The following is a 12,955-nucleotide window of genomic DNA, read 5'->3' as shown; positions in this document are numbered from 1 at the left end:
GGAAACCAGAGAAAGTAAGAATCCAAGTGATCCGTTCAGATCCCTAGCTAGATTATGAACAACCCTGGTTTTTCCCCACAATGCTGAATCTAGAGGGCACTGATAGTATTGATCTGTACTTTGTAGAAATATTCCCCTACCTGCATCCCTGAGGTCTCTGTGTCTTCCAAATGAGGTGGCATCTACTATGCCCAAAACTCAAGACACCTTTTGTGTCATTTTCCTAGGGCACAAAAATTCCTTGTTATGCCTTAAGTGCCTTTAATGTTATAGGATTTCAATGTTAAGCACTATGCCAATATAAATGTATATGGATGTATATAAAATCTCACAAGTGTGTGTATGTGTGTGTGTGTGTGTGTGCTAACTTTAACATAAAGAAAGGGATTTTCCTACTTTTGCCCTAGGCCTTTGAAAAGACTACATTTCTAAGAAAAGTAGAAAGTAAATAAATATTGTCCCTGGCAAGCCTTTCCTAACATGTCATCAGCACTCAGGGCAAAAAAAATGGTTGTTAAACTTTTATTCCACATGACCTAGAAAAGACTCCAGCTGCTGATCACATATCAGTCCATGCTCTGGGCAATAAAGGACTTTCTAACCCACCTTTATTTGCTCTTAGTCCAAGATAAACATTTATCACTGGGTATATCGATTAACAGCATATCGCTTCCCTTATTACACTTTCACAAAGCAAGCAGTCTGCCCTCTGGGGGCCTAAATATTTGGTGGGGGTGGAGGGGAGGGAGCCCCCAACCGCCACCATACACTGAAAATACATAGGGGATAAAGAGAAAGTTGGGCACTTTCTGCTGTCCAGTAAGAGACCAATCATCTGCAGAGGCAGGCAGAGCTTTCAATGACTCAGTGCAGGGACAGCTTCTGTCTTTCTTACTATGTAGCAGCGAGGTGCAGGCCACTGCAAAGTCTACTGGGTAACTCATTGAAGGATGCCCTGAAAAAAAAATGTCTAAAAGAAGTTGAGAGTTTTTGCCTGTTGATACCATGCTGATGGCCACAACAAAATTGTCCATTTGCTTGTGTTTTCATTAAAGGAAACTCATGCACATGCACACACACACACACACACACACACACATGCCAGAGAAAAATAAACATTGCTGGTTTAATTTGCAATTTGAGCATATTCAAATATAAATATGCTTCAATAATATTGAAGTTTTTATTCTTCCTTCACCTCTTTCCCCAGTTCTTTCTTTTCTTTGAGAATCATTTCAGACATTCCTAAAACATAGATCTGACCATAGCAGTCCTCTGCTCAAAGATTTCTAGTAGCTCCTTATTTCCTAGGACAAATTATGAAATCTTTAACTTGTCATTTCAGGACCTTGACAATCTAACTCCCAATTACCTTACAGTTATTTCATATTACTCTCCTTCCCGTACTCCATTGGAGTCAAATTGACCTGCCATCTGTTTTCTGCACATGCCTTGCATTCCTTGCCTTATTACATGTAGTCTCCTGTATCTGGAATGCATACTCTCTTCACCTCCATCTGGTCAAGCCCCTAGGTTACTCAAAGTGAAGTTTGGCTTCCATCTTCTATTATATTAGACCTTTGCTGATTGCTATTTCCCATCCCCCAATTGCTATGTTCTTTCGCTCTTGGAATTACTTTGTATCTACTTACTTGTGCATATACTCTATTCCCTGAGAGGAATATAAACTCTTTGAAGTTAGATACTGTCTACCTTTTAAAATAATAATAATAATAACAATAACTAATATTTATATACCACTTTAAGATTCTCAAAGCACTTTACAAATAGCTCAATTTATCATCACAATGATCTTGGGAGATAAATGCCACTATTGTCCCCATTTTACAGATGAGGAAACCAAGGCAAACAGGTTAAGTGACTTGCCCAGGGTTACAAAGCTAGTGAGGGTCTGAGGCTGGATTTGAACTCAAGTTTTTTTGTTTTTTTTCTGACTCCATACCCAGCACTATATATACTATACTACCTAGAAGTCTTTTATGTGTGTTTTCAAAAGAAGAATCAAAGCTATAGTTCTATGAAAAAATCCTCTAAATAACTATTGATTAGAGAAATGCTAAGTAAAATAACTGAGAGAGGTGGCACAGTGGATAGAGTGCTGGGCCTGAAGTCAGAAAGTCTCCTCTTCCTGAGTTCAAATCTGACCTCAGACACTTACTAGCTGCATGATCCTGAGCAAGTCACTTAACCCTCTTTGCCTCAGTTTCCTCATCTGTAGAAGGAACTGGAGAAGGAAATAGCAGATCATTCCAGTATCTTTGCTAAAAAAAACCCAAATGGGGTCATGAAGAGTCAGGCATGACTGAAAAACAACTGAACAAACAATAAAAATCTACCACCTCATACCCAACAGATTAGCTAACATGACAGAAAAGGAAAAGGACAAATGCTGGAGGGCATGTGAAAAAAATGGGACACTAATGTACTGCTGGTGGAGTTGTGAACTGGTTCAACCATTTTGGAGAGCAATTTGGAACTATACCCAAGGGGCTTTAAAGGTGTCCATAACCTTTGACCCAGTAATACCACTACTAAATCTGTATCCCAAAGAGATCAAGGAAAAGACCTATATGTACAAAAATATTTATAGAAGCTCTTTTTTTGCGGTGACAAAGAATTAGAAATTGAGAGCATGCCTCTCAATTGGGGAATGGCTGAACAAGTTGTGGTATGTGATTGTGATGAAGTGCTATAATCCACTATAATAAATGACAAGCAGGAAGGTTTCAGAAAACTTGAGGAGATTAATGTGAACTGATGCAAAGTGAAATAAACATAATCAGAAAAACATCACAAAAAGCAACAGTAATATTGTAAGAATGATCAACTGTGAAAGACTTAGCTATTCTAATTAATAAAATGATCTGAAGGATCATTTCTGAAGGACTCATGATGAAAAATGCTATCCATCTCTGGAGAGAGATCTGATGAACTCTGAGCGCAGATTGAAGTATATGTTTTTTCACTTTCTTTTTCTTTTTTTTTGGTACCATGACTAATATGGAAATGTATTATATATGATTTCACCTGAATAACTGATATAATATTGTTTGCCTTCTCAATGAGTGGGGGAAAGGCAAATGTGTTATATATGATTTCACCTGAATAACTGATATAATATTGTTTGCCTTCTCAATGAGTGGGGGAAAGGCAAAAGAGGGAAAGAATTTGAAACTCAAAAAAATTTAATGAATGTTAAAAACATAATACATTTATTTTAAAAATAAATAGCAAAGATAGCTCTCACTGGAGGTTTTTAAGCAGAGACTAGAAGACCACCTTCAGGTACATTACACTGAGAGTTCCTTTTTTGAATGGGCTGACCCACATGGCTGCTGAGGTTTTGTCTAGCTCTCAACCTCTATGATTCTCTGATACTTATTTGATGTATCTAATTCAATTAAATTGAGGACCCACTAACTGATCACTTCCTCTGTGCAAGACACTTAGAGGAATATGAAAATAAATGGCATGATACATGTTCTCAAGGACCTTACCATCTAGTAGAGGAGGTATGGCCTTAAAATCATATAAGCTGACATATATACAGCACTTCTAGGCTTGTAAAGGATTTCACAGACATTTAATTTGATCCTTGAAACAGCCGAGAGAGAGAGAGAGAGAGAGAGAGAGAGAGAGAGAGAGAGAGAGAGAGAGAGAGAGAGAGAGTTAGCCGGATTAAGTAAACTGGTCATGGTGCTACAACTAAGTATCAAAGGCAGCATTTGAACCCAGATCTCTCCTGACTCCAAGTCCACTGCTGTTTCCACTGAATCACACTATCTCTTTAATCAGAATTTCAACACTGGGAGGAATATTAGAGATTTATTATTCCAAGACCTTCATTTTCATTTCCCAAATGAGGATACAGAGGGTTAATGAGGCAAACTGACCTTTCCAAGGTCATGTAGGTATTTTGTAGCATAACTGACTAGCACTACAACCTCAGTTTCCTGACCCTTAATACTAGCTGAATAAACTTTCATGCATAGACTATGTGACAATTATTGGGGGAGTTTACGGGGAGGCAGGCTTTTTCCCCCTTTCTTTTATGTTTACTTTCTTAGCTGAGGAATGAATTCTCTATATGTGAGGCTGCCAGAGAGGTGACTGCCAGATAAATACGAAGTTGCTTTAACAAATTGTTGGCTTAAATTAGACCATCTGTTATTGTTGTTGTTATTGTTCTCATACTTGTTTTCCGTACTGGTTAATAAGTGTGAGTACAGTCTTCACTCTTCATTTTGGGAGAATCATTTTAAATCACAAGAGATCAGGGAGTGTAACTAAGCCCATGAGCAAAACATATGCAAAGGTTTTCTAGTTTAAGTGTGAAGAGCTTAACTGTCCTTATTAAATCAAGGTATGACTGCCCAATTTACATTTATACCAGCAATAGTTGAATTTATTGTTTTCCCACTAAACCATCTAAAGAACAATTTTTCCCAAAGGATATTAAACATCATTCTGTTACTTTAAATGTTAATAGCTCACATCTTTATAGCATCTTAAGGTTTTCTAAGTCCTTTACATACATTATCTCATTTGATCATCATAGCATCTGTGAGGTTGGTACTATTATTATCCCCATTTTATAGATGAAAAAACTGAGACTGAATGAGGTTAAATGACTTCACTACTGTCCCACTTCTACTAATAACCATTTAAACTAATGGGATACCTTGAAGTCCACGCACTGAAGTTCATGACTGGATTTCTTCCCCTCAAAGGGAAATACTAGAACAGAAATCGGGATGAGTTTTTTCTTCTGCAAAGGAACCCATTGGGAAAACTACTCAACATTTTTGGAATTCCTAATCAGGAGCTATCTTCAGAACCTTTGCAACTAGAGTTACAAGACCCGGGTTCAAATTCCAGCTCTTATGCTTATGAACTTTGTGACCCTATGCAAGTCATTTGATTTCTTTGAGCCTCCTCAGTTTCTTCATCTGTAAAATTAGAAGGTTGGACTCAATGATCCCTAAAATCCTTTCCAGTTTTGCACCCTACAATATTATAACTATCTTCAATAGTAGCAAATCTTTGTCCTCAGATAATGACTATGAATTTTGGAAATAGTCAAAAGTTATTCAAAGCTAAATCTGGTGAACGATGTAGGTTATTAAGCTGGTTAAAACAGGATCTTATTTAAAAAAAGGCAAGATAAGTGTCTATGAAACAAGGAGATTAATGAGACAATTTCCCAGGGTCATCATTAAGAAAGTTTAATTGTGAAACTCACCGTGTTATAGAAATTTGAACTATCATTCTGGTTTGGCCCAATTTAGGTCTAAACTAAAGGCTATTTCCCAAAAAGGAGTTCATGGGATAATAGATTTAGAACTAGAAGGAATCATAGCGATTATCTGGTCCAACCCCTTGATTTTATAGATAAAGAAACTAAGTGACTTATCCAGCATCACACAGGTCATTAGGAACAGAACCAGGACTTGAATCAAGATCCTCTGATTGCAAGTTTAGCTCTCTTTACATCGCCCCAAGATCAATGGTTTTGAGCCATAGCCCCTTTTGACTCAATTCAATATAGACTAGAATAAATATCTCTAGAATAAAGGTATAGCACCCTAAGGCAGCAATTTTGAAGGATACTGCTCATTTGGATGGGCAAGATTCTTTTAAAAAAAAAAAACCTATTGTATTTTGTTTGCATCTGATACATAGCATCAACTCTGGAGATTTTCCATTTAGGTTAGCTATCCCAGCAATTTCAGGCAGGCAATTTTTTCTGTGGTGCTGAAACTACCCCACCCCCACCCCCGCAATGAGGATCACAATTTGTCTGACTTCAGCTGAACCATCCTTTCTTTAGTACTTCACTTGCTTGGTCTCATTTGCCTTTATCCAGGTGTTCTTAATCTGTCTCATTTGAGTGATTTACATCCAAATCTCTCCCATTTTGTCCCTTCTGTCTTGTGCACATGATCTCATTTCAGCTAATGCAAGGGCATCAGTCTCTTCCATCTCGGCCTATTTTAATGATATTTATCCATCATTGTACAGAGGAAAAAATTGGCTGTAGCTCAATAGAGAAAAAATAAATTGGCACTTATGGGTTCCAGGCATAATCTTGCTAAATACACAGATTTTAATTTTTCTGTATGTGAAATTTTTCCTCTTTGTCTGCTCTCTTCTCATCCATAGCAATTTCCCTTGATCTTGGTTCGTCCTGATCTTGATGCTGGGTTCTTGTCAGCATTTGTCAGTGCCTGCTGCAGTTGAACTGAGACCTCTCGCTGTGCATTCTAATCTTTTGACAATTCTCTCATTTCCAACCCTCAAGATGAACTCCATTTTAACTGAACCTGGAGGGTTTACCTAAAGAAAATGTCATTAAAACCTATTTATTAGCCTAAATACTTTTTACCTTCCCCCCAAATAGGATTCAACTTGCCTTAACTTTTTATTTTTTTATATCTTGGTTTCCTATCTTCCCCAGGCTATATGGACAGGGGCACTTTTAGATCAAGCCCACTATGATGAGTGCAGGAGCTTGGACCTACTCCATTTCTCACCTGGGCTAATTCATCCCTCCTTAGATAATCTGTTGGTTCCTTGTTCCAAGGGGGCTACCATATTGACGTCAAACTTAGTACAGCTCGGAACTCCTAAACTTTAGAGATGCAGCAGCCTCAGCTCCCCGCCCCCACCAGGAGGTGAAATTATAGGTTTGAGCCACCATCCCTAGCTTAATTTTCTCACCCTCACCCATATATGATTTTTATCAGTGTGAGGACCTCCTTCCAACAATCAGATTGGTGTATTAACGTACAGTCTTAGAGAGTACCTGTGGCCCTCTCTCTTTTTAACTATCCACTAGGGCCTAGGCCATTCTATCCCTCAATTTGCCTCTTATAGCTTAAAGATTGTTTGTACTAGATTCATGTTTTCATAGGGAATTGCCAGTGAGGGAAGTCCCTCTACTAATGCATATTATTTGCAGTGGATATCCTTAGAGAGTTGCCTGAAAGCACTAAGAAATGGTGAGTTGACCTGGGTCACACAGACAGTATGAGTTGAACTCAGGTCTTCCTGACTCCAAGGCTCGATCGTTATCCATTACAGCATTGCCTTTCTAGACTTGAGGGTAATAGTTTTATAACACTGGTCCCTTAAATTCATGAAGGAAAGGGGGCAGAAGGGAATAAGCATTTATATAGTACCTACTATGTGTGAGGTATTGTGCTAAATGCTTTTTACAAATATTATCTCATTTGATTCTCATAACAACTATGGGATGTAGGTCCTGTTATCTTCACTTTACAGTTGGGGAAACTGAAGGAAACAAATTAATTGACTTACCCAGGATCACACAGCTAATAAGTGTCTGATGCCAGAATTTTGCTCAAATCTTTCTGATTCCAGGCCAGCACTCTGTGCCACAGCATCTACTGTACTACCTAGCTGCTATGAACAATTTAGAGTTCAGCTTTTCCAAATAAAAAATAAACTTCTGACAATGAATGTGGTACATGAAAGAGTAACTTTCTGACAATTCCTATGTATGTTGCTTTCTCATTATGTGCCCAATCACCGTTTGACACAGGGTACTTCCTACAAATTTCTTTGAAAATTTAATTTCCTCAGTAATTTTGGAAATCCAATAATATCATATAAACTGTTTTCTCTTGCTAGAAAACCCAGGGATAAAAACAAAGCATTATTGATCAGTTTCCAGTTCTCTTGTCCATGGAAGATAGTTTCCATATCTCAGGTTTTCAGATTGGCTCCACTCATTAATCTCCTCTAATATCTCCTTTGGCTGTGAGAGATTTGTGAATTTGAAGACTTCATCTCTGAAGTCTTCTGGGCAACAGGGAGGACACCTTCTCCATGGAATTGAAACAAGAATGGCAGAATTCAACCAGTTCAGTTGATTTTAGTTCAATGTCCATAGCCAGCCTGTGGCCTGCTGTTCTTTGGGAGATGAGATTTTTCTTTGGACACAGAGGTATATTAGAGCATCAATATGAATTATATGTAAACATGGGATGAAATCAGGGTCTCCATAGTGACTAACCTCTGAAACCAGTAATAAAAACTGTCTCTATCTACACACTGGAAAGTTGCAGAATTTGGGATGAGTAGATCCGTAAATCCCCAACAAACAACCACAATAGATGGAAAGTAGCCTGTATTCCATTTGGTGTCAACGATGCTGGAGCTTTTCCTTCTTCAATCAGCATCAACTGGGAAAAGACAGTAACACAACACAGCACAGCTGTGGTTGGGCTGGCTGACATTCAGCAACTGAGAACTGCATCCAAGAAGGCTCTGCTCTGAGGTTGGCTTTTTTATTTTTTTTTTAATGGGAGATCCAGTAGAATGTCATATTTAAATATCAAACATCAATAATCATGGCAATGATATTGTTTGGATAAAATTTCTTTCCTGTAGTAGCTAATTGCCTGAATATCTACAGACTGATATACTATTTGTAGACATTCATGCTGTCCTCCTTTTATAACTTTATTTCATTTTCTGTTCATTTCTCATGTTTACTCAAAGCACCTTTATCATCTGGTGCTGATAGTCTCTACTTTATTGCCCTTGGTGTGATTGTGAACAGTTTAAGCACAGTACAATAATACACATATATAAATATTTGAACAGGGAAAGAAAGTCTGTCTTATTTGGGCTTGGAAAGGAATAAATTTAAACTAATAATACCACTAGAGGGACCTTGACTCTGAACTAGCTTCTTGGAGAGGTCAGGCTCCTGCAAAGGACCCTACCAATTTACTCATGCCGCCAGGAAAAGAGATTAGGAACGGAGAAGGAGAATCACTGGATCATAGGACTATAGACTTAATGCTAGAAGGGTCCTACAGAGCATCCATTCAAACCTCCTTTTCTCCCACCCTCCCAATTCACAAATGAGGAAACTGAGGCCAGGAGAAGTGACTTGCTTAAGGTCAAACATGGAATAAAGGAACAGTCAGAATTTGCACCCAGGCCCTTTGACTCCACATAAAACGCACTTTTCCTCTCAAGTTATAATAGTGTTAGCAATCACATGATTAGCAATATGATTAGCAATCATATTTTTTTAAGTCATGAGCTTTCAGCCCTGTTCATGAAATATTCAGACCCCAAATGTACAGACCACTGCTCCCTATCTTCTCTGCTCATGTCTTGATTCTTGTGGTCTGCTGGTGGGTTAGGCTCATTTTTCAAAGAAAAAAAAGAAGGAAAAAAAAAACGCTGGGGAAGAGTAATTTAATTTTGGCGCTAAAGACCTAAGCAATTTTAATTAGTTGGTTTGCTCTTTACATTTGGCCACCAAATGCTGCTCTGGGTTCAAACAACCGTCTGTCTATGCGACTCATTTGTGTGTGTGTGTGTGTGGTGTGTGTGTGTGTGTGTGTGTGTGTGGAGGCTTTTTTTTTTTTTAAGCACCTCATGTGAATAGTTGAAAACCGACAGCAGAAAAAGACACTGGATGTAGAAAGTAAGATCTCCAGGAAGCAAAAAATGGAGGCAAACAGAGCAGCTAATTTCGCCAAGCATAGCTGGTGCTGTTTGTGGTTGTCCCTGACAGCGCTGCTGACTCTGAAGCACCTGTGTTTGCTCACTAGCTTTCCCCAATCTGCTAGAAAATGGCCCGAGCTGTCACATGGCAGCCAGATAGTCGGAGCACCATGGGAATACAAAAGCCGGAGCTTTTAGCTGAGTTAATCATTAATGCGCCTTTTCTTTGTCCCATTCAGGAGTGCTGACAAGCGCTTTGATATTTCATATTTGCCATCAGGTCCGTTGCAGTCATAACCAGGTACTGATGAACACATGGGCCCAAGCTCTCGGCTTTCCGGGCCAGCATGGGGGGCCACGTGGGGCTTGTCGATTTCATTTCCACCTGCCTTGAATTTACCCTTTGGTGCACTACCCCCACCCCTACACACCCCAGCTCTCCCACTCCCATAGCCACACTCCCACCCTCCCGTCAGGCACGCAGCTATAACTCCCCCCACCTACTTTACATATTATCCTCATGGGTTGGGGCTAACAACTTTCTGGCCCTCGAGTAGGAAAGGCACATGATTATGAAAAGTCAACATCCTCCTCCTCCCCACCATAGTGTTATCTTTCTCCCAAACTAGAAAAGTGACCTATAGCTATGCCAGATGAAAAGTGCAGTTTCTTTTTCTTTTCTCTTTTTTTTTTTCCTTTCGGTAGAACGTGGAATAGCCTCTTTTACCCTGTGACTTAGTATGGGGTGTGGTCGTTTGCGGGGCTTTCTTATCCAGAAGTCTAATCCCGGGGTCTCATATGGAGTGTTCCGCTCTTTCTACCCTCAGCAAATAAAATGCAGGTGTCCCCTGCCAGTTTTGTATGGAAAATCACAGCTGAACCGCCTTAACAGTGGGGAGCTCCTGTGTAAACACGGCTTGAGTTAGGGTAAATGAGAAACACGTTAAAACCTCCTTGCTACCTACTTTTTTTTTTTTATTAGCCTTCATCAAATTCCAAATCTCATTGTACATCCTAGCCCCATAGTCATCGACCCAAATAATCTGAGCTCTCACTGCCTCGGTTCTTGCCCTATTGCCTCCAGGTAAAGACAATGGTTTTGGATGGGGGATGCCAAACTAGGGCCCTCCTCCTACTCCCCCCCTTCAAAACATATAAAACTGCTGAGCTGATGTCCAACTGATAATGTCTCGGTCTTTTGAGAAGAGATACAAACAAGCAAGTACGGGGTGAATCCTCAAAACTTGGCCTAGACTGGCAGCACAAGGGACTTTAAAGTTTGGACCAGTGAGGCAGTAAAACATTTTCTAGAGACTGAACAAGTTTGTCTCAGCTTTCTCAGTGGGCATTGACAAGTGACTTCCAGAACCTGGGAGTCTTGCATCGTAGGTCCCATAGTTGTCCACAAAGATGCTAAATCAGAAACCTGCAAGGTTTCTTGTACTTGCCTGTCACTTTTCTAAAGAGACAAAAGACTTTTAGAGAATTTATCTAATTGATCTTCACCAAATCCTAGTCCCCACACCATACCAGAAGTTTGGCAAATTATTAATGTACTTTTTTTTTTTTAACAAATGAGGAAGTGACAACAGCTTGACCTTCCCAAGGTTGACAAGCAAATCCAGGTGGGATTAGATCCAGTAGATGCTTTATAAAGATTTGACATGAATTGACCAGTACTCTAGCCCCAAGAAAGACCTGAAACTATGTAGGGACTGCTTCAGGCCTAGGAAAGACTTATTCTATTTACTCAGGTATTCAAACCAATCCAGCAAGATTTACTAAGGATCCAGTATGTGCCATGCACCAGACCGGGTGCTGAGGGTATAAAGACAAACTTGAAACTGGTCTAGAGCCTAAGGAGTTTACAATCTGTGAGAGGAAAACAACATATAGACAGGTAAATAAATACAAATTATATGCAAAGGAATTGGTGAGGTGGAGAGAATACCAAGAAGAGAATTAAGCATTTCTTCCCATGGGAGGAGGTCCTAAATCAGAGCCTTAAAGGGACATTGGGATTTCTTGAGTCAGAAGTGAAGAGGGCAAGTATTCTAAGTCTGTGCAAAGAAAAAGCTAAAGGTAGAGAGAGAATGGAATCTAATTTTAGGAAGGGAATTTAGCCTTTTTATGACTACTTACTTGTACAAGTAATGATAATAAGTGAAATTTATAGGGCTCTACCTAATTTTTTTGATCTTCAGAACAATCTACAAGGTAAGTGCTACATGTATTGTTTCCCCCATTCTGCAGATGAAAAAAAACCCAGGGTTAGAGGGTATAAGTAACTCGCTACTGCCATTCAGCTATTAAGTGTCTCATGTGAGCCCAAATCCCTTAGCCAAGAATTTACTGAGTACCTACTATGCTCAAAGAACTGTTCTAAACAATAGAGGAAAAAGTGAGTTAGTTACAAAGATCAAGGACATATATGGACTCTCAGGGTATTTGCAATCTAATAGGAAAGATAAGATACACATAGTTCTAGTCTAAGGCAGTTTGGCATCATCCTACTATATCTGTTAAATGAAGAAGGGCATCCATTCCTATTTCACCTAGGGCTTAGGTGAATCTGTGATTTGGAAGTACCTTGTGACATCTAGCTGAAAAAAGGCTCACGAAAGGGCAAAAGTTAGTCATTTCAGAAAGAATTGACGTCACAGTGTGGGAGGATTACAATCCAAATAATGTTATCAGTTCCAACAAAATGCACAGGACATTGAGGCTCATCAGCCTTCATGGAAATTCTCTTCTTTTAACACTGGGTATTCACTGGGGTAATAAATACTCTAGACCATGCATTAAATCTGATAATTTGCCTCTAATTCTTGTAAGTAAGACACAGGTCACTCTACTATTCTACAGGGAAGGCATGTTATGTTTCTTCCAGCATTAATAGATGGTCTTAACACCCTGGGACTTTCTAATGGAGGACAAGCACTTGATGGAGGAGGGGTTACAGTTAGATGATTTACTAGTTAAACATATACTAAAAAAACTCATGCACAACTTGGGTTTGGGGGAAGAGTAGAAACTTTCCTGGTAAATGGTAAATAGTAGAAATAAATAACCATCAACAACCTGAATAAGTTGTATATGATGAACAAATGGATATATTTACATTCCAAATTTCATTTCATGTCTGTTTTGTTTCAAAGCTTATTCAGTATCACAGATTTAGAAAAGGAAGAGACTTTAGATGTCATCTAGATCTAGTCCAATCTCCTCATTTTATAAAGAAACTGAGGGTCAGAGACTGAGTTATTCAAAAATACACAGGTAATAAGTAGCAAAGACAATATTTGAACCCAGGTGCTATGATGCTAAATGTATCACTCTTGACATCTGTTCATGACTATTTAACTAATTCATGACTGATTTAAAACATGACAAAAACCTGGTTCTTTGTGAAACATATTGGTGTTTATTCTGGGGAGATGAAGAA

This window comes from Vombatus ursinus, unplaced genomic scaffold (assembly GCF_900497805.2).
Source record: "Vombatus ursinus unplaced genomic scaffold, bare-nosed wombat genome assembly UNPS02014841.1, whole genome shotgun sequence".
Classification (NCBI taxonomy): Eukaryota; Metazoa; Chordata; class Mammalia; order Diprotodontia; family Vombatidae; genus Vombatus; species Vombatus ursinus.
This window is presented reverse-complemented; position numbering follows the sequence as displayed.